At 45.3% G+C, this 22,561-nt stretch overlaps 1 protein-coding gene across 12 annotated transcripts in view; it reads left to right on the top strand.

Annotated features, from left to right (window-relative positions):
* The window catches only part of TMEM229B (transmembrane protein 229B), a 323,642-nt gene that overhangs the window by 286,813 nt on the left and 14,268 nt on the right, over positions 1-22,561 (top strand). The window contains exons 1-2 of one of the 12 annotated variants that reach the window (XM_032984686.2): positions 631-799; positions 13,861-14,030. The exons of 1 other annotated variant lie outside the window; for it this stretch is intronic. The gene's annotated coding sequence lies outside the window, so the exon portion shown is untranslated. Of the gene's footprint in view, positions 1-630; positions 800-1,723; positions 1,832-2,540; positions 2,977-3,683; positions 3,706-6,850; positions 6,962-7,181; positions 7,467-8,675; positions 8,736-10,672; positions 11,227-13,860; positions 14,031-21,499; positions 21,535-22,561 lie in introns of those variants that run through there. 10 more of the 12 variants (XM_032984690.2, XM_042790968.1, XM_032984691.2 and 7 more) reach the window with 10 other exon arrangements.

The following is a 22,561-nucleotide window of genomic DNA, read 5'->3' as shown; positions in this document are numbered from 1 at the left end:
ACAGGATGCTGTGGAGACATCTGAGCTGGCTTTGGGCACACATAGAAGAACTAGATCAGGTGTTCTGTATGATCTGTGTTATTCCAGATAAAGGCAACGCACTCATGGCAGGATTATGCGATCATTAAGACCAGCTGCATCTCCTGTGCCTGTTTACATGTGGCTGCAGAGGGGGTTGAGCATACTTAGGTCACTGCAAACTCTTATTTTGGAGCCAGCTTCTTTCATACAAGCCTGGAGGATCTGCAGAGAACAGTGCTCGTTCCTGATACCAGGCCCAGGGGAGCTCAAGCCTCCTGATGAATGACTGACAAAAGAGCAGTTCTAGGAATCTTCTCTTCTTTGTTCCGGAGGTTCATCCAACTCCTACTTTCACTGTATTATAATCTCAACTCTGTTGCTTTTTTTTTTTTTTTTTTTTCTTTTCCTTTACTAGCTCAGGCTGAAAGAAACAAGGCTGAGCAGAAAAATAACAGCTTTTCTGGACCAGCTAATGCATCTGGGGAGGGCTGAACAAGCTCTCAGGTGTACAGCACCACCACCAGGTGCTTGCTCTGAGATTTCTCCTTCCTGCCTGTCCCCTCAGCACAGTACAGTGTTTGTCTTCATTCCCCTCACTCCTGTCTCGCTGCCTCCTCCTTCCTCCCTTCTCATTCTGGGAGCCCTCTCCTTTCTCCTCACCTCCTCCTTCCTCTCTGCTTGCTGTGACTAGACAGGAGAATACAGATTTATGTATTCTCTACATGTGCTTCTCATTTTTTCCGGTCCATCTCTGGCTGTTGATTTCTCCTTCTCGTAGGTGAGTATCTCTTAGCTCTCTTCTTCCTTTCTCTTTGACCTTTCCTCTGCTCCTTGTAAGGCATTCTCTCCTCTCATGCTGTGAAATGTTCATGCTGTCTCATACTGTGAAATGATCTCTCTCACGCTCTTTTCCAACTACGTCTCTAGCACAGTCCTCAGTACTTTCTAAAGGATGCTATTTCACAATAAATACATAAGCACTGCATCAGGCTACTGTACTCTGTAGCTGCCTAATTGGATACAGTATTTTAAAGGTGCTTCTTAGAGAATCCAAGATGCCTCAGCTATCTTAGCATTTTCCTTCTCAGCTCTGTTGAAATAAATGTAAAACAACTGGGTTTTTTTTTTTTTTTTTACATCCAGCTTGAGGTCACCAGCACATGCAGCGCTGTCTCTAGCTTGCACAGCTTGGTCACTGAGGTAGGGCTAGCGGTGCATTTTTCTCCCTTTCCCCTTTAAAATGCTCCATCTTTCTGATATTCCAGCTCTCGCAGCGAGATTGTGCAATCAGGTGACTCGGTGACAGGCTGGTTTGCTGCATTGTGGCATCCTCGGAGCAGCCAGGGCGGTTTGTACACCGAGCTCCCCGGGGCGAACGCTGCCGGGGATGCCAGCCGGTAACCCGGGCACTCCTGGGTTACGCAGAGCTATGCAAAGCCGCCGCGTTTTTCGAGTGTGCAGCATCTGCCGGCCCTGCGGTTTTGGGTCTGAAGGAGCTGTCTCTCGAGAGGTACCTGCCTTTGAGAGAGTCGCTGCGGCCGGACATCTTGAGAATCCTTCGTTATAATTGCCTCGGGGCCTGCACAGATCTGATGTTGCCTCAGCATTGGGACCATTTATTATTGATATTAGAAATGCTGAGTCATTAAACAGAGGTCATAAAAACATATTTATTCTGCTAAAAATATTAGCTCATCATTTCTGGCACTACAGAAGGCAGGAGAGACCAGAAGACCTGGTGCCTGTGAGAAAGAAAAAGTGGAGTGCATCAGAGGCCTGGGAAGACTAAAGAAGAGCCCAAAGTCAGTAGGTAATTAGGAAAGGCAGAGCACTGCTTGAACACAGGTCTCGGGGCTTAGGATCCATTGTGACTTCTGAGTTTGTGTCACTTGAGGTTACCATTTTACCCCAGAATACTTTGATTTCCCTCTTTGTAAAGGAACAAAACTAAAAATCTCCCTCACTTCTCTCTGAAGAATACAAGGCACTTCAGAGGCATTAACCAGCTAATCCTTACTGCAGAGAGCTGCTGCTACTTCCACATTTCAGAGGGAAGCCAAGAGGTACAGAGGGGTCGTTTGTTTGCTTGTGAGCTCTGGTTCAGGATTGCAATCTCCTGATTTCTGATCCTAGAGAAAGGCATTTTTGTCCTGTGTTCTCATGCTGCCCAAGGGTTAATGCAGAAAGAGACACGATTGTAATTAATTTTACTACCTATGCTTTATTTTCTTACTCCTCTTCCTCGAGCAGTTTTCTGGATCGGAAGAGATCCTTCTGGGGTGGAAAAACACTTCTTGTAGAGATTGTGTTTCACTATTTTAACAGCGAAGGTGGAGACAAGTATTTCCTTTGATAGTTGTGCTTGGTTTCTCGCACTGCGGGGACGTCCTGTTGGCGTCCGCATTCAACACCGGGCGCACGGGGGTTAGATCCCTTTAACCGCTCGGGTTTTTTATTTGTTTTCGGGATGGATTTCTTCAGCAGAGAAAATAACGAGGAACCCGTACGGCGGGCTCGCCGTGCTCCCGGAGAGAGCAACGCCGGAGGTTTTGGGGGCAGCTTCCCGAGCGGGGCGGTCCCGCCCCACACCTGAGCACACACCGGCAGGGTCCGGCGCCGCGGGGGGAAGCACATCCCGCCCCACGGGCTGCCCCACGCAGGGTTTAGGCTCTCCCCACCCCCTCCAGAGTGGGGCGGGGGGGGGTGGGGGGGCGAACCACCCGGCCGGGCACCCCCCCCCCACCCCCGGCTGCGGAGCGAGCAAAGCGGCTGCACCTCGGCGGGAGGGCGGGGGCCGGGTCGGCAAGTGCGGGGCAGTAGGGAAAGAGTTAAGGGAAGGTGGCGGGGCAGGCCGGCCGTCGGGAGCGAGCATGTGCAGATTGCCGCCGCATCCATACTACGGGCGAGTGTCACCGGCACGCTTCGCCTCCCGCCGCCCGGCACCCATGGACACCGGTGAGGCGATGAGGCGCGGCCGGGGGGGGGGGGTGGGGGGGGAGACATCGAGCCGCGGCACCGGCACCTGCCCGCCGCCCCCACGCCCGCCCACGCCGGGAGGTGCGCGGCGCCGGCGGCGGCCTCTCCGCAGCCGAGCGGCGGGGGATGCGCTGCCCGCGGCGGAAGGCGGGGACCGGCGCCGCTGGTTTCGCTTTCTGGCGGCGGGAGGGCCGTGCCGCCGCTTCCCGCCGGGCGGGCGTCGCGCGATGGGAAAGCCGGGCGGCCGCCGGCCTCGGCGAGACAAAGGCGGGCGGCGGTGCCCGGGCGGCGGAGCGCCGGCCCGCCCCGCCCGCCCCCGTCTGCCGGGGGGCCCCGGGGCCCGGCCCGGCCCGGCCCGGGGGTGTCGCCCCCTCCCGGGGAGCGGGGCCGCGCGGCCCGGCCGGAGGCAGCGGCGTCTCCCGGGGCGCTGGCTGGGCCCCGCCGCCCCCCGGCACCTCCCGCGGGGGGGTTTGCTCGAGGGGCCCCGGCCCAGCGGGGAGGGGCGAGCAGGGTGGAAGCGTTGTTGAAATGGGAGACGCTTTTCACCGAAAAGTGCCACCACACCCCCCCCCCCCTTTTTTTTTTTTTTTTTTACAAAAACGAAGTGTCTTGAAACATCTTTTTTGTATTGATTTCAGTAAAAGCTTTATTCCAGAAAAGGGGAAAGAGACCTGAAGCAGCCCAGCGTCGGCAGAGCAGAACCGGGAGGTGGGGGCTGGCCGTGGCCCTTTCAGTGACTTTTCTGTAACCTTTTGAATTACTTGTGTGCGTAAAGCCCAGAGGTCAGCTGAAAATTAGAGGTTTTAATTTTCTTTTCTTAATTTTAAATTTCAAGTTAGTTTCAAGATGTCTGCTCTTGTTCTGTTTTTGGTATGGAATAATATTCCGAATAGCTGAATTTTGTCGAAATGGGAAAATCTGGTTCTTTCTGTCCCCCGTTCTTTGCACTAAGGTTTTGAAAATTGTCTGTAGGATGCTTAGGAGCGGGGATGTTGGGAGGCTGGCCCGTCCCTCTCATCTTGAGCTGGAGCATTACACCGAGACTTTCCTAGAGAGCGTTTGGCATTGCTGGCCCAAAACTACTGGGGAAGTACAAACTTGTTAAGACTCCTAATTACATAGCAGACGTAGTAAAACTCTGTCACGTTAAATATTTTGTATTGTTCTCTGACATCATTTATTTGACAAGTTTGTCCTGTTTCCCTCTTAATTCTGAGGAAAAAGCAGTCCCTGCAGGAGCTGAATTTTTTCACAGGTGAGGTGGTAACAGCTCCGTGCCTGCTGGAGCTATGTGCGTTGGGGATTTGCAAGAAGAACAGATTGCCGAAAGAGCTCTGTTCTGTGGTTTCCAGGAACACAAATGCATTAATCCATGTATGGCATCGGCTAGAGATGGGGCTAGCTACTTTTTGGTGGTAAATAGGAAATCCTGAAGAGGAAAAATGTCCATAAAAATATTAGGAAACAGAAAAGGAAGACTTACTGACATGGAATCATTAATGCCTGTAGCCACTTTCAGCTAGCACTGAGGAAAAACCCTGTAGGATGTCTGTGAGGTACTCTGGTGCCTATGGCACATCCTGAAGGTCCTTCCTGAATCCCAGTGAGAATGTATGACCTCTTCAATGCAGGGGTGTCAGTTTTTCTGTGTGTGGTGACAACAGCTCACTCATGTGGATAAATTAAGATTGTTCACTTAATTTGAAAGCAGGTATTTTCTCCCTGAGGAGCTTTGTGCATATGTCTGCAGATTTCATAGGTCTGTGTCAAGGTTCCCACTGAAGAACATGGGCATCCCCCTGCCTGTAGAAGGGGAAACTGAGGTACAGAAAAGTGGCATTTTGCAGGTGGATATCAAATTGAAACACAAGAGTTAACTCCAAATAATTCGGTTTAACTAGTAGCTATAGCAGCTTCCTAAACAAAGGTCAGCAGAAGTGTTAGCAAGCAGCTTATTCAATGCCTGTGAAATGTTTTGAGATTCTCTAATCACAGGCATCTTTAAAAAAGTAGTAGCATAATCTGCTGGAAGGGAAGTGGAGGGGCAAGCAGGTGTTGAGGTAGTACTGCTTGTGACTGTAACATTCCCTTGCTGAGGCTCTGGCAGCACGTCCATAGCCTTGGTCAGTATTGCTGTTCCCACTCTGCTGCGGGGTGATGGTGGAGGCAGGAAAAGAGCTGCTTTATTGGGAGAGCTCAAACCTTTGAATTCCTGTGGCAAGATCCCATGGCAGTTTGCAGAAATGGTTAAGGGGGGACTAAAACGAGAGTTGTGGATAGCTTATTGATATGTGGGTTGAGAGTAACTCAGATCTCTGCGTATGTGTGGAAATGATACCTGATAGTGGGGACTCTGTGGTTTTGCTGACAATGTTATAATGTGATGTGGTGCTGAGCAGTGAAAGGCAAATTTAACCTTGAAGGGAGATGCAGATTCCCAACTTTGAGTGTAAGACAGGAAGAGGTTTTTGGGTAAGGGGGTGAACTTGACAGCATTTGGAGTCTTTAAACTGAGATGTCTTTTTACATCTGTGCTTTAATTCAGCATCTTGGAGAAGTCCTAAGGAGCGAAGATGTAGGGATCCCTTTGGCCTTGTAATTTGTGGATCTACTTATTCCCACTCATCAAGAACTCTGGAGAGGAGTAGCTGTTTTGCGGTGTCCTAAATGTGCTTGTAATACCTGTCCATTTGGTTAATACAATGACTGTACTCAGCTCGACCGCTTCAGGGCTGCTGGCAGTCACTGCATTGTGTCCAGGAAGGGTATTTCCTCTTGTGGTGTAATTATCCAGATGAATTTAGTTTTTCCTTTCCTCTGAAGCATTAGAAAGGAGTCACAATCAGGACTGAGCATGCCAGGAAGGAGGAGGTCTAGGGGGAGTAGGGGAGAGGGAAAGAAGACTTTGCACTCTTCCCAGGGGAAAAAAAAACCCCGAACATCTTTTTGCTGTTATCGCATGCTCTGATGGGAAGTCTCATTTGTATCCTCAGAATCATACTTACCACAGAGGCTGGGGCCAGTCTCTGTAGATTTTCTCTTTCCTCTGTAGCATGGGATTGGTCACTAAGGCACATCTGTGTGAGACTCATTTGAACAGTCATTTGCCAGTTTTGGAATTGTCATGCTGGTTGTGGTGTGATTTCTTGTGCTCTTTGTTCATGGCATGCAAATCTAATCTCCTTAGACTAAAGGGCTTCTGTCCTTATCCAGGTTACTGAGCTCGGTTGCAAGAAATTGCATGAAATTTTAGTAAACTCCGATATGCAGGAGGTTTGACTAGATCTTAGGCAAAGAGACCTTCCTGACAGTGGAAGGAAAGTTTTTCCTCATGGAAGATGAAGGGAAAGTATCCTGAAAAAGCGAAGCCCAACACGTTGAGGAGGCTTAAAGGGTAGTGGCGTGAAGGAGACCTGCTTGTTCTGATGATGAAATCATAGAGGTAATGGGAAATTTTATTGTTGCCAGTTGTACCTTAGGATTGTTTGTTTCTGGATTGCCTTTAATAAATGCCATGTTTAAGAAAAGTAAATTAAGTTGTTGTGTTGCTTTGTTTTGTTTCTTTTTTTCAGTCTCAGGCAGCCTGCTATTACAGGGTAAGACAAGAGAGGTAACAACATGACTAATTAAAGGGCAGCAGTGCTTCATTCCCTAGGGCTAATTATTCTGTAGAAAATGGGTCAATTACTTAAAGAAATTGTTTGCCAGCAGGAGGCAGGAGAAGCCTCTGTTCCCACTCCTCACCTTCCTTTTGTGGGAAGCACTGCCCACCTCCATAGGCAGATGCAGTACCTTGGTAAGCTTTCAGATGCCAGAGCAACGTCCTGCAGATGGGGAAATGGCACCTGAGCAAGCTTATTTATGGTCCTGTCTGTTCCTGTATAGCTGCAAATGAAGCAGTGTCCAACAAAGGTGTTCCTGGATTGGATCTGGAGTGAAAGACGTGAAATTGAACAATACAAGTGTGAGTTCTCTTTCAAAACAAAATCTGTTGTGAAAGGTCAACTATGGTATTTTTCTTGTCTTCTTCTGGAAGAAGATTGATCGTCTAAGTAGCTAATGCCTTCTGACATAAAAAGTATTACCTGCTTGTGGCTTGCTTGATATGGGTTTGTAAGTGATTGCCTTTTACTTCTTGGATCTGCTTCCTGTATGTAGTTTGGTATTCTCTGGTGAGTTTACCACCTGACACTGTTTCTTGCTCTTAGCTCTGCAGGCTCAGTGCAGACTGGGTGGGGGAGCGGAGGGCTTCTTTTCCTTGTATGTTAGAAATAAACCGGTTTGCTTTTCACATTTCCATTACAGAATGCGAGGCAGGAGTATCCAGATGGTGTCTGAGCTCCTAGGTAAGGTGGTTGTGCAGGCAACCAGAAAGAGTCCTGAAAGGAAGCCAGACTGGGCAAAGGCTTTGGCTCTGCAGGAACAGATTACCAATATCTGTGCCAACTGGGAGCAATGTGCTCTTTCTGGTTAGTCAGCATTACATTCCTGGTTGTAAATGATACACCAAATAACACCTAGTGTGAGCCAGAGTGTATGCACCTCACAGTCCAGCTAAAACAAGTGTAAAAGACGTGTATTTGCAGGTGTGCACTGCTCTTTAACATGTCCTTAGAGGCTAGATAGAAGCTAGAGTGCTTTAGAGATTTTTTTGCAGGCATATCTGAATGAGAATACTCACCAGTTACTAGTTCAGAAGTGTCTAATCATTCTGTAAAAGAGAGAAGAGTTTTATGTTACCCTTTAATTTGTTCTGAATTTTTTTTGGTGTCAGTGCACAGGAGTTCACCACAACCTTATTTGAAAACTCCTCCACCCTCACAGGCTTCTGTCAAAGCTGGATTAAATGACTGAGGGAATCTTCCCTACCACAAACGCGTGCTGTCTTGCTTTCATTGCATAAGATCCAAGCATTAGTAGTAATTAGGTGAGTGTTGATAGTATAGAACGGCGAAGCTGCTGTTTGACTCCTTACTTGCTGCATCTTTGCTCCCAGGTGTGCCATATATTGAAGATAGCCTATATGAAGGACTTATGTGGAGCAAATTTCTGTCCCTTCTTCTTGACTCTACTGGGAGCATGAAGGAGACAATGAAGTATTTCTGAAGGGGAAAGCTCTCTGTTTAGCATGGGTAGCTGTGGCACAGTGCTGTCTATATTGCTAAGTGCCTTCTGGGAATGGGGAGTCTGTTTTATTTTGAGTTTTTTCACCCAGAATACATGCACAGAAGATGATCAAACTCGTTTGGTTCCACCAACCTAATCTGGGTTGAGAATTCTTGTCTGGGGCTGTGTCTATGCAGAGCTCTAGGTAGAGTAGTTCCTTGCTGCCTGTGACAGAGAGAGCCTGATGATAGCGGTGTATTTGGCTGTCTCCTCTCCTGTTAACCAACCTAGCAAAGCTGGGCTTGCTTAACCCACGGTACGCTTTTGCCCATGTATTTTCTTTGTATTTTGTGTCAGTGGAGGTTTATGATAAGGATGCTTCCAGTAAGTTCTAGAGGAAGAGTTATTTCTTTTAATGATTTATGGTGTTTTAAAGATGTGTATATAGTTTCCCCTAGCGGCATGATAGATACCATGTGATTTGGTTTATTTTGATCCAGCAGTTCTTTCCAAGGCAGATCTCACAATTAAGCTTTTAATTGGAAGTGGACTTGCACAACAGCTGCAGGATGTAGGGCACAGTTTATAAAAATGCTTCAATGTCTACTAGGAAGAGAGGAGCTGCTGTGAAGGTAATGTAATGATTCCTTAGCAATATAGAGCTTGCCTGTTGTTGCTTTTGGTTTGCCTTTGCTGCTTAATACTTTATCGTGGAGATGAGATACTGAGTTTCTGAAACATCAGCTTCAGTCACTTGAGCTGACAGAGGCTAGTGTGGTATCTGGGGTGCCCTGAGCAGCTAAGCTGTTCCCATTCTGTGCAATGGAAGACTTGGGTCTGTATGTAAAGTAGGAAGTTTATTGTGTTATGTTATATTGGCATATAACTTGTAGATGTGCAAAAACGTCAATTTCTAGAATCCAAGTCCTCCTCTTAGATAACGATATCCTTTTGGAAACAATGCCTCAGTTTGGTGTTTGTATTGTGAGGTATTACTGCGCACCATAAAGACAACTAAACGCTTAATTCTTTTGTAGATTAGCTAGAGTGTGATTAGTTTTTCAAAGATCAGATCAAGAAGCAGAGCATGTTTTTGAAAAACGAATGTATGCATATGTTCTGCTACGCCTCTGATTTTCATGGTACAATTTCCAAGAGCTGTGATAATGATTAGTGCTCCACATTGGGGTATGCTACCTTGTGTGTGGGGCAGCTGGAGTAGTTTGTTTTCTTTTTTCTTTTCCCAGCTACATAGAATATGGAAAAGTGTCACATTCTGATGGGAGAAATGTAGTTTTCTTGGTTCGAGATCCTTGTTTGAGAAACAAGGACTGGACAATGTCATGACAATGATTAAAATTTGCTACGCTTTGAACCAGGGTTTAGCAACATTTGGAGTACTAAAAAGCTGTAAGTGCTAACACCAGCACTTCCACTGCATCTTTCATCTGAGAATCTCTCTATTCTTAATGAATTTTCAGTGTGTCTCTGTGAGGCTGGTATTATTAGTGTCATTTGCAGACAAGTAGATAAAATAAAATGCTTGTATAAGCACATTCAGCAAGCCAGAAAAAGGCAGGAATAAAATTCAGGAATACTAATGTTTCAACCTGTTTATGACCTACTATCTTGTACTTTCTCTTTTGCCGGAAAGGAGACTAAAGGCATTAATTTTGGTAGCTTTCTCCCCCCTCTCCTCTTTTTTTTTTTTTTTTTTGTTGGGTTAGGCAGCATAAAAGTGAGACATTATTATGCAACATATCTAAGTATGCATGTGATACTTGAAAAAATGGTAATCAGATAAGTTGCTAGGCAACAGTATCCTGCCTTCAATTACCAAGAAGCCAGTGAATTTGCTTTCATGATGTAACATGTGTTCTGTACTTCTTCATAAAGCAAGTGTAGGTGGAGTTTTGTAAGAGTTGCTCCTTTTTAACTCACCTCCTGCGTAACCTGCCATATTGCGAGGTCAAATTTGACCCTGGTTTTAGACAAGAGGATTTACAGAATCTGAAATCAAGAGAAAAAAATGTTAGATGAGCTCCTAAAGATACTGAGGCATATGTAAATATATATAAGTAAATAACCATTCACTCCCATGGATCTGTCAGTCTTTGATGCTTTAACAGCTTACAGAAAGTAGTCTGTAGCTCATCCCTGGGACCATGAAAAATAAGAAAATGGGTGAGATTTTAATTTTAAAAGATAGATGTCAGGGATATGTGGCAAGCTGTGAGAAGTCTTAAAACACTCATAGTGGCCTGTTGGCCCAAAAATGTTGAGAACTGTGGTGAAGCCTGAAAACCCAAATGTAAACCCATCCGGTTAGTTTTCATTGCCTTAGCAGGAACGGAATGGAAAGAACATAAGCAGGGATGAGTGTACACAGAGGGGAAAAGTAAGTGAGAGTTTAATAATGTAAGAGAGATCTAGCAGCACGAGGAAATTTGATTGTGTGTTTGTTTGAAACTCAAGTTTGTTTTTGTTTTTTGTTTTTTTTTTTTTTTTGTAAAAAAGATTGCAGGATAACAGCAACAACAAATAAGGACTCTTGGCAGTAATTCTAAATGCATTTCTTCTTTTGGCGATAAATAGTCACAGAAACATTTGTGGATGCTTTCGTTGTGTGGGGGTGCAGGCATCTGCCCAAGCCTCTTCAGCTATTGGGTGGTGGTGTGGCTTTTAAAAGAAATCTGGAACTCTGGAGGTCTAATGTGCTTCTGAAGGCTTTGCCAGAAGTTTTCAGTAGATAGGGAACTCACCCAGAGGTGTCTGGGAAAGGATGCACCTAACCTTGGAAATCACATGTTTCCTTGGGTAACTACAAGCTTTTATTTTACAGAGTTGTTTTTTCAATTATTTTGTTGTTGTTGCTCTAGAAGAGAGGCATTTCCTCTTCTGGAGGTGGGGACTGTGTAGTAATGCATACTGTGGCTGTCTCTCTGAGGTACTTCAGTCCTTTTGGGAAGGAAGTTCAGCAAAACCTACCGTGTTTTGTGCTCTATCTACAAGTTTCGGTTCAGAGATGTTCAGATCCCAGCTGGTCTGTGTGCAGGTTCAAAAGTACTCATCAAAAGGCGTGTTGGGACTTCAGTTGAAAGTGAAATCTGCATCACCCTCTGGGTGAGTCCTGCCAGATCAGGGTGAGTTTCTGAGATGACAGATGCCTACTTTCTATGTCCAAATTTGGCACTTTCTTCTCAGGAGAATCCCAGATAAGTCATGGAGCAGTGTTGTGATTTGGATTCTCTGTTGAACAGTTTATCACTGAGTTGTTGCATGAACCAGAGCTTTCTTTTTTGGAGCACTTTGTAAATGATGACGTGTAAATACTAAAATAGACAGTTGGAGGAATGAACAAGTAACTAATTCCCAGTCAGGAATTTGCTTTCCTTTTTGTTTGCTTGTTCTTTGTATTCTTATTTGATGAGCACTACTGCTAAATGATGCTAATGTGTGGTCCCCAACCTGCTGACACCAGGAATGTTGGTGTCTTTGTTAGAGGAACAGTTAGAGCATGGGCAAGTGCTGTTTTAGGAAGCCTGAGTCTGGCCTAGTACTGGATTTTAGATTTTAACTGTTTCTGTATATGCAATTGAATGATCACACCACTGTTGGTTTTTAATTTGTTTGGGTTTTTTTCTACTACAAATGTTACACATTTTTAATTATTAGTATTACAACACAGAAAGATCATTTCTATACAAACGGAAAAACATACCCCCTTTTCTGTACAGCTTAAGCAATGTATTAATCACATGAGCTTTAAGGTCAAACCTTTATCTTCAGCTCCACCTCTTTGTTCATGTGTGTCACTGGGTAGTCTTTGCTACTGAACATTTTCTTCGATGATTGTTTTCTTTCAAGTGTAGATACATGTGTAACTAAAGGTATGGTTTCTCCAGCACTTTAAGTTCACAGAAATGAAGTTTTTTTGTGAAAATGGAACTTCTGCTGGGCTGTGGCCTGTGAACCAGATCTGAGAGGTGATACAGCTAACAGGCATTAAGGTAGCATGGGGGTATCATTCAGATGGCTGACCAGTTCCTTGGTCTGGCTCCCTGGGAAGCCCCATGGGTTGCCTGAGTGCTGGTGCCAGGGAAGGGGCTGATTTGAGCTGAACTGTGTTGTCCTAAATTTATGTTATCTTGGAGCCTTTTGTAATGTTCATATTTCTTCACTGAACGAGTTGGGAGTGTGTTGCAGTTGCTTATTTTGTATGGGTTTTTTCTTTACTCTTTTACAGACAAATTACAGATAAATAGATCTGACTACATAAATAGCATTCTCAGTGTTCTTGTGATGCTAGGGAAATGCTTTTTAAAATTTTGTTTGCATGTGTCTGATAAATAGTTCAGTGGAATCTTATATCCAACTGTGACAAAATGAGTATAATGAAAATAGAAGATGTGCAAATAATTTTTAGGAACATCAATTTTAGAACAATTTATACCAGAGTTAGCTAACAACCAAGTTATTTCCCAATGTGATGTACAAATACCTAGCTGTTAAAATAACAACTGCTTCTCAACATAAGAGAGACTGGTAGATGCAAGCCTCAGTGCATAGGCAGAAGGTGCTAAATGTGTCTCTATAATATCCATGTTACATTGATTTATAATTAGTGGGTTTATGCTATTCATTGCTCTGTTAATCTTGGTGGGAAGGTTTTGTTGGGGGAGGATTAGTTATTTAATCTGCATCTTTAATTAGAGTGTTTTTGTAGTTTAGTGTTATCTAAATAAAAAGTGTAGGTTTTTTGTTTATTTTTTAAGGAAAATGTTTCTCTTGAATCTTGTTGGCTTTTGGTGCTCAAAAACTCTGAGATCTGTTAGGGTAACATGAAGATCCCATTTGTTAGTCTAGCACATAAATGTCCTTGCTCTAACTTCTTCCCATGCAATTAATCCAGAAAAATGCTATGTATAGACAAGCCCCTGGAGTGTAAGATCTGTGAGGGTGACGCGAGTACGATGTTAGATACTTGTGTGTTGGAGCTGGCACCTCGAGGCATGACTTCTGTGAAAATTGGGAGCGTGGCATCCGAAATGTCAGCACTGGAAGAGGAGGAGGGGTACAGCCCCAGCTCACGGGCTCCGCTTGCTCGGGCCATGCAGCTGTGCTGCCCGGGCCCAGCACGGAGGCGGAAGGCAGTGGGGTCACCGGGGCGGGGGGCAAGAGGCAGCGCTGGTGCCCCCAGGAACGGGCTGGGGTGGCAGGTGGGTGGCAGTGGCAAGGGCCTGCGTACATGAAGGGCCGTGCTCTGTCCCAGAGTGGGGAAGGGAGGAGAATGTGATGGTGGGAGAAGTGGGGAGAGGAGGTGGGAGAGATAGGGAGGATGGGGATGCAAAGGAGTCAGCAGTGAGGCCTACCTCAAAAATTGGGGGATTGGCTGGGAAAACATAAAGCACTTTCTGGTAGACCCTTCGAGGCTTAACTGAGGCCTTGGCTGAGATGGTAGCAGTGAGGAACCTTTGGTCACTGGCTCCTGTGAAGTTGCTCAGTGTTTGCCGTGGCTGGGATCCAGAAGGACAGTGGGGAGTCGAAAGGCTCGGCCTCAGCAGAGGAGAGGCAGCTGCCGGGGAGCCGCCCCGGGCAAGGGGCAGGTACAGGCGCCCGCCCGGAGCTCTGAAGAAGGCAGGTCTTCCAGGGCCCGGTGTACCGGAGCTAAGCTATCCATACTCATAGCTCTTCCAGTGTTTAAAGCCTCTCTTGCACTGTGCTTCGTGAAGATTAAACTGTACTTCTTTGGTTTAGGAAGGCTGGCTGGCTGGTGTGTCAGCTGTCAGCCACGCACACCTGGTCCAAAACCAGCTGGTATCTGAAACGGCCCGGACTTGCTGGAGGCAGCCTGGTTGACCCACGGATGCTGTGAACCAGGAGCTGACCAAAAAGAGGGAGAGCTCCAGGATTCCTCCCCGGAAAAGGTAAGGGCTGGAGGGTAAAACCGGTGGGGAGTGCACTTGTAGACCAGAAAACCAGAGCACTTCTCTGAGTACAGAGCTGACTACACTGCAGATGGGACTTCTGAAATTTAAGTATGTAGAGTGCCTAAAGGATGGTCAAGATGTGAAGCTATTTCTGTTCAAACAGTAAGTTGCTTTCTGGACATGTAGGTAAGATCGCCATTTGCACACATTGCCCTTGATTTCTGTCTGAGTCACATCATTCTGACTACTTGTAATTTATATTGCCAAACTTATTCCAGTGTTATTGTCTCTTTAAAACCTCACACTTGGATAGCCTTAGGCAGTGAAAATAATCAGGACAGTGGAGCAGTATCTCTGAGCTAAACCAGAGCAGTAGGTAAAGAATGGAGGGTTCCCCTCTCTGGTGGTAAAAGCACAGGTGTGAGTCGGATGATGAGGAATCTGTTCCTGGCCCTAACAAGCAGTGCAGTCTCTGCACCTGATTCACCAGTGTGTTACTCTACTAATCCTTTTAGGCTCATCTTGCCACTTGCCTGTATCTGTTGCACAGAGTGGATGTAAAATGCTATCAAATTTGCAAGAGTGATTTATATCCCAGAGCGAAACGTTATATTGATCCTGGTAGGTGGGCTGGACATTGTGGGACCAGAATGACAATCTGCAGAGACCATGCAGCATTTTCAGAGCGCTCTGTGTGTCTGCAGTGTGGTGCCCTAACAGGAGGTTAAGCACAGGTGCTCTGGTATAGCTTGCAGCAGTTCAGGCTACAGTATTGTTTTCCTTGTTGTGGATAAGGTTTCATGGGTAGGTCGTGCACAGTACTTTAACTGGGAACTCGCTTTGAATATGTAGGTGCTAAGTATATAAAATTCAGATTCATGTAGCACCTTTCTTCCTCAGCCTATCCTGTCTCAGGGGTCTCATTACCCTCTCTTAGTGGTAGTGCCCAAGCAACCCTATGCTAGGATATTCTGTTGTCCCACTCCTGTAGGTATTCTTGCTCTAGTAGACTCCTATCCCTCTCTGACACTGGGGAGCAGACCCAGTCAGCTGCTGAAGAAAAGCAGTAGACTTAACTGTGGCAATGCTAACAGTGTGGATAAGTAGGGTCAGCTGTTGCCTCAAGCTCCAACTGTGATCTTGCTGCCTGCTGTGTAACTGAATACAGGCCTTCAGTTGGTCAAATTGTTATCTACTGAGCAGTAAAGTCCAGACCAGTTCTTCAAGGTTATGACCAAGCAAGTGTTAGCAGCTTCCTGGGCAGGCTGCTGGTGATGGACCGAGCCTTGGAATGAGTCCAGCCATTTTGTCAGTGATGCAGCCATGAGTACTTCTGAAGAAAGCTGTGTCTGGCAAGCGCTCTGGTGTATGGTACTATTGATGTGAGTAGAGCAAATGCTGCTTATCGCCTGCCCTCAAGAACCATCAAAGGAAGCGCGGACGTCTCCTATTACTGTTAAAACAAAAACTGAGTGCCGTGCAGGCACAAGAAAACATAGATCCATTGGCAGCAGAACAAGGCTATGAATTATTCATTCCTTCAGTGCCTCCTGTATGTTCCATCCACTCAGGCTGTTCAGGATGCTGTCTGCTGGAGGTGCAGACAGATCTGCTTCCAAAGCCACAGGGACATGACCCTGAGGACTGTGATCCCCACTCCTCTCAGCTTGTCCTCCATGAAACTGGCTTGTGCGTTGTTGTGACTTCCTTGAGGACACAGAAGTAACCTTTGACTATCCTGTGGGCTGTCAGTAGGAACTCTGCTAACACCAACGAAACTGAGACGCGTCTGGTAATGTCAGCTTGGAATTGACTCTGAGGTGAGGTCAGTGAGTTAGGACCAATATGGAAGCACTGACTGCTCCAGCCCATTTTGCAAAAAGGGAGGTGGGGGGCTGCATCTTTTGTGTAGTGTTGCTTTGGTTTTTGTAAGAGAACTTATACTATGTCAGTTTGTTCCTAGCTCTCTTGCTGAGAAGCCAAAGTGTCATCTGCGAGAAGTTCCCTGAGCACAGCCAGGATTTTTCTCTCCACGCAGAGTGCTTTAGTGGAGAGGAGTGTATTTAAATGGTTGTTTGGGAACATCTGTGAAATACATAGTTTTTTTCAACTTGTTTACTGGTGGGCATTTGTCTATGTAATGGTTGTCAATTGGCAACTGAAGCTGAGAGGCATTGAGGACTTATGGAGCTGCAGACTAAATTCTCTGATTCTTCCATGAACTGCTCTGACCTCAGGTAAGAGGTACTGGGTGCAAGATGGCATTGCTGAAGGTTTGTTCAGAAGCTGTTCCTCAGCATAAAATGCACATACTTAGATGTGGAGGGCTTTTTAATCTGTTTTTTGCTTTTTCCCTCCTGCTGGGTGGTATGAAGGTTCCTTCAGCCATTTCACAATCCCAGGCTGCACCATGCCATATTGAGCATTTTTCCTCATTTTCCTTCTGTATCTTCCAGAGTTGCTCTTGGATATTGGGCTTTTGCTGAGAGATACTCAGATTTTTAGTGTGGGAAAAACTATCTGTAACTAGCAACTACTGTAGAAATGATGGGCTTCTTAAAGCAAAAGTTTAACTCTTGCATTTACAGCTGTCTTGTAATGTGCCCTACCCCATTTTGAGAGCCCTTCAAATGTTCTTAATGAGCTTTGAGGAAAGGAAATAGATGATACTTCAGTCAAAACAAGACACTATAACTTGCATCCAGAACAGTTTTCAACTTATTATGCCAGCTAGATGGATTTGCCCTAGAGTGAGCCACCTTTGAAGTTGTTGAAAGCTGTGGAGGCTAAGATAAAATCCCAGACTGTGTTTGAAGAGTCCTCACTGAAAGAAGTGGTGGAAGCATCCTGGGAGGAAGATTGCCCAGTTGGGTTGAGAGGTGAGGTAGATTTCACAAAGAGGGCTCTCAAGGAAGAAAGGGTTGGTCTTTAAGCAGGTGAAATGTGTTTGTCCTCCTGTGGTCTTGACAGAAGTGAGATGATGATGAACTGGAAGAATACAATTTTTTTTTTTTTTTTTTTATCAGCAAAAGAAATAGACTAACAGAGCAGGCGGTGGATTTGTGGTTTCCATAGTGATGTAGCTGGGGAAGCTTCTGTATGGCTGAGCTTCGCCCTCACTGCAATCACACTTGAAGGCTATGAGTAGTCAGCTTTCCTGCCAGGGAAATGTAAATATACATCCAACACGTAAATGGCTGAAAATGCAACTGCATGTTCATGATTTACGTTTGCTATGTTACCTGACTACGTGGATGTTGGGAACCTCAGCTCCATCATGGCTTATTTCTCCTTTAACTGTTGTGCATCAAACTGTCGTAATACCACAGTTCTTGCTGCACCAGGCAGCAATATTTGACCTGTATCCTTTGCTTCCTCTCATTCGTACATACACACACATCCCACAGCACTGATGCCTGTGACTCTGCCCACCCACACTGATTTCAAACATGCACTGATCAAGAAACATATGCCTGACTCTTTCAGGGCATGCTAACTGATCAGAGCACCACCCTGTGAAACTTGGAGAGGTGTACTTCATGCTGTTCTTAGCTATCACCTCACTTGTTCCTGTGGGCCACAGAAACGGGCTGCATGAGACATTAAATCATGGTTTATTTTAATGGGCATTTTGAGAGTGTTTTAATAGTCAAAATATATGACCTCCGGGGAATTTTTGCATATGGAGAGAGCTGTTTGGGACTGAGTGGTTGAATTTGAGAGCCTTTATATCTGCCTTTCAAAATAAATTGGAGTGTGGAATTTTTCAGCATCGCAGCTGATGCATTATCATTGGGTCATAGAGGTAGAGGAAGAAAAATGCTCAGTGTGAATGCTGGATGCACACAGCAGACAGGCATGTACCAGTCCTGCACACCTACTTGCGTAGTCCAGTCTTCATGAGTTGCAGGCATTTGTGCCTGTCTTCTTCCTTTTTACTCATACTGCTGCTGGATGCTTCTCTTGCTGTCTTCCTGAACAAATCTCCCTTACCTTCGGCATTTGTTTTGCTTGTCTGATGGATGTAATGGGTCATCTGTTCCCTTTATAGAAAGGAATGTTAATTATTTTCAGAAGGCTAATTAGGTTGCTAATGAGAAGGTCTAGTGCAGTAATATTTCCTTTAATTACTCACTCTTAAGTGCTGTACAGAGAAGCTTATTGAATGTGCTGTTAAATACAAATGCTTGTGTCTGACTTAGAGATACACCTTCGGGCTTCCTGACATAAATGCTTTGGTAAACTTGGGAATCTGTGTGACACAGATGACTGAGCAAATGAGACTGGTGCCAAGAGCTGGCTAGTTGTGCAGCCTTTTTGACTCCGTGTGAATTTGGTGCTTCTGCAAGTGACTGGCTGCAGTTGCTCTCTGTGTTCCAGTTTTGCTTGATGGCTTTTGGCATTATCGGTAACCAATTGTGCTACCTGCCAAACGAATCTATAGTTAGATGCAGCCCTCACATCAAATAGTTTAGTCTAATTAGCCAGATGGCAGCCAGAGGCACAGAGAGGTGGAGTGACTCATCCAAGGTCATGTTGTAGATCATGACAAACCTGGTAATAAAGCAGATGTTTCGTCAGCCCTGTGTTAGTATGCTGCACTATTTGGCCCCTTGTGCCTCTGGTAGGGACAGCATAGCTCACTACAAGACTTGCATCAGTTTGCATATTGCTTTGTGAGGCAGCACAGCTGCCCAACAACCCAATCCGTGTTATCCACCTTGGCACTGACTTAGGAAGGTGCTTTTGCTTCTCCATCTGAGTCCTGGCTGCTACTTGCTTCTCTCCTTTTATCACCTTTTGTTGTAGAAATCTCAATGCCTTTTAGAATTTCTCCGAGAGAACTGCTGTATTCTAGATTATATTTTAGTTTTAGTACTCCTAGGATGAGATGTGTTGTGGTGGATCTCCAGCATCTCCTGCTTCTTGAGTGCTGAGCTTTCATGCAGCTCTGCAAGAGAGCAGCTTCACTTTTTGGCAGCATCCTCTGATGTCCAGTCCAATTCCTGAGTCTACTCTTAGCCAGATTCTTGGAATTCTTTACACACCATATCTCTACCAGGGAAGATGGTGAGGGAAGGCTGCTGAATGGGGGCCACTTCCAGGCATCAGAAGATGCTCCCTATGCTCATATACTGATCATCGGAGACCCAGCTGGAGCAGGAAGGAAGATCTGTCGATGTTGTGGATGCAGTGCAAAACTTCTTATGTTGTACTGTGCTGTCAAAGTATCTAAGTGCACGTGACTCTGAAGAGTGACTTAGGCATAAGAAAGACCCAAGAAAAGTATTATCAGCATGAGATAGCAAAAGTCACCCTCCAGTTCTGTTCAGGAACAGATGTGCACTGCTAGAACAATTTAGGTCTGTGCTCCACACGTGCACAACTGCCTTGGCTGACGCACATGCATTTAAAAGTTAACTTTGCATACTTTACAGCTGTGGGAACTCTGAGAGACAAGGAAGGTATAGTGAAGCAAGTTGGTTAGCTGCGGTGTACGTATAGGTTCTGAGTTAGTACAAGCCTATGCACAAAGAGCATTCTTGAAAAATGTCAAGGTATCTATTTTGAACACCTTGGCATTGCTATGAACTGTAGTGCAAAGCAGTGGAAATAGTGCTGTTTAGCATAGGTGTAATGTGACAGGTTTGTTGTTGCATGTATCAAGACTAGTTATATAATGGAAGCACATTTATGTTGCTTTACTCATGGTGGGAGATAAAAACTTAAATTCTTACTCATCCTACCAACAGTGTATTGCTTAATACCTAGTGATTGTCATAAAAGTCCTTACATGCTGCACGTTTGTGTAACTCCAGAAAGGAATGGACAACCTGACCAGAATGTGTGCCTCCAGGACTGTCAATAGTAGATGCATGATTCAGGCACGAAAATGACAGCTCTTAAGCATTTTACATAAGCAGGGACAAGATAACATATGGTGCCTCTCTGGCTTCATTTGCTATGGGTCACCTGATGCTCTGTTGAGCAGATTTTAAAGATGGTTTAAAAAGAATTTAGCGTTTGGGGTTTTTGGAGAAAGGTTTTTTTTGGTGGCCAGTGTGAGCAGCATCAAACCATTTTACTTAAAACTGAGGAATTCTTTTCCAGTCTTACCACAAGACAGTTCCCAACACAGAGATGAGAACTGGCGTCTTTGTTCAGCTGCCTCTCTGGCCAGAGGCATGAGGTACCTATCGTTGTCCAGAAGGAAAACAAGATAAAGAAAAAATCTGGCTTGGTGAGACCTTGAATTAGCCTATGTAACCTCAGATATTTCACTGAGTTGGATAAATCAGTGTTGTACGTGCTTTAAGCACCTCTAAATAGGTACTGGAAAGATGCAGGAATGGTAGCATCAGGAATGCTCAAAGTCCACTTCTGTCTCCAGGATGTGTCCATGTCTAGCTACCTTCACAGGCTCTAGTAACTACAGATGGGAGCCTGCAGAGACAAAGCTTCTAACAAAGGTACCTTTGTTAAGTGCCTGAAATTCGTGGATGAATTCCAGCCTCTGTGTACCTGTGTCTATGGGAAATATTTATATGAAATTCAAAAGCTAGCAGAACTGTGTCATGCAAATAATTAATTTGTTTGAATGGTATCATGCTGCAGTAATAGCATAAGGCAGGTTACTGGAGGCTGAATCTTGAAGAACGAGTTGCTGTCAGAGGTGCGTTTCAGTCAATGAGAGCTCAGTGCCTGCACAAAGGAGCGATCAGCTCCTCACTGCTTAACTAACAACTATGCCTCCTAAAATAACAAGCAGCTGTTTAGAGCATATCTTTAAACTTTTATCTTCAGGAGATGGCAAAATAAAAGCTGCAAGGGCGCCACAAATGAAGAGCTGGGCAGAAAGTCCCTGGCAGAAAATAGTGTGACCCTGGGAAAGCCCTGTGCTGTTTGGGAGCTCTGTGGCCAGTCGTTAATGGGGCAGGACACTCTTGTCACCCCTGGCCAAGGCCACTCTATCTAAATATGAAAGGACAATTACTCGGTGGCTGGGTAAAGCCTTAGGTTACAGATCAGTGGAAAGCAGCCAGTTGAATTGCCATTCCATTAAAAGGCCTTTACTGCTGCATGAGTCTCCAGGATGGCAGGCTCACCTCTCTGCTGCAGAGGATGACACAGATGCTGTGGTTTTCTTTTCTGGTTGTCCTTGCCAGCCCCCATGGGGAAACTGAGTCCTTCCAACCAGGTTCAGAGTACAATAAGCTTCCTCTGGCAAGCTGACAGAAATCAGCGGAGGCTTGGTACTTGACAGAAAGAGAAACTAATTATGGGAGGTGTTAAGAACCAGCTGAACTTCATGGATGGGAAGTCGTGGCCTTACCACTTCCTCTTACATGTTCCTGTCTGGTGTAAATGGCTCTGTATCACATAGCCTGGTAGATAGCATCTATTCCAGTGTTTCAGTGGAGAGTGTCCTGCTTTTGATAGGATTGGGCCACTAGGCTGCCACGAGACTTCAGAAATAAGCCTCTCCTGGGAACCAGGTGAAGTATGTTCAGCTCAGTATTCCCTTCTCTTCAAAGATTGAGTGTAATATGGTTTTCTAAGGAGAGGTAGTATGTTTTGGTGGGTCAGCTGATATTGCGGAGGGGTGGAGGAGGGCAATAAGTTTCAGATACTTAGGTCATCTTTGGGCTTGAAGCTGTTTGAAGCTGAGTATCAGGTTTCTGTCTCTGATCTGACCAAAGGAGTAAGATCAAAGATGCTAAAAACATAGTCTGGGTCTGCAGTAGCTATTTCTCCCCAGCATGAGCCTTTTGCTTGTGGAGTGAGGAAGGGTTGTGCACATCACAATCCCAGCTGGACAGAGCCACTGGGACACTAACTCCTCCTCCTATGCACTTGTGTCCCCACATGTTCCTGAGGCCCCTGTATGACCATCACAAACACTTCGGTAAGGAGAATTCAGGGCTGGTGAAGGTACTGTCTGGACTGTCCAGAGGGACATTTGTGTTTTTGTAAATGAAAGAGAAGCTCTGGCAGTGAGAACATGAACTTTCTGTGTTGTGCACCGATACGAGTTATTTGTTCTAGAAAGAGCAACTTCCAGAGGCAAGTAAAAGAATCCAGAGTCAACTGGTGTCTGGTCTCTCTTCTGACATGGGCAAGGATCTCCACCAATTAGTGCCTGTGTTTGGATTATGATAATGTTTTGTCAATCACTGAGAATTAAACAAACATAAATGAGAAAAAACAAGATCTATGTGTGTTTTGGAACATTTTCTTTTTGAAGCCTGAAAAACAGAATAAATAGGATTCCAGCTTCTAGATCTTACTTCTGTGGCAGCAGAAAATAAGAAAGATGACATGTTATGACATGTTCTTTGAGGCACAGGCTGTCTTTCCATGTGTGTCTGTATAGAACTATGGTACTGACATAAATTTCTGTGGAAATCTATGAATCTTCACTATTATCTGCTTATGTGAAGTTAATGATTAGGAAATAGTGATGAGTTTACTTCCCTGACATCTGGCCCCTACAAGGCTTCAGCTACTAACACACTTACAATTTCACT

Source organism: Tyto alba, unplaced genomic scaffold (assembly GCF_018691265.1).
Source record: "Tyto alba isolate M040663 unplaced genomic scaffold, T.alba_DEE_v4.0 Super-Scaffold_18, whole genome shotgun sequence".
Taxonomy (NCBI): domain Eukaryota; kingdom Metazoa; phylum Chordata; class Aves; order Strigiformes; family Tytonidae; genus Tyto; species Tyto alba.
This window is presented reverse-complemented; position numbering and strand designations above follow the sequence as displayed.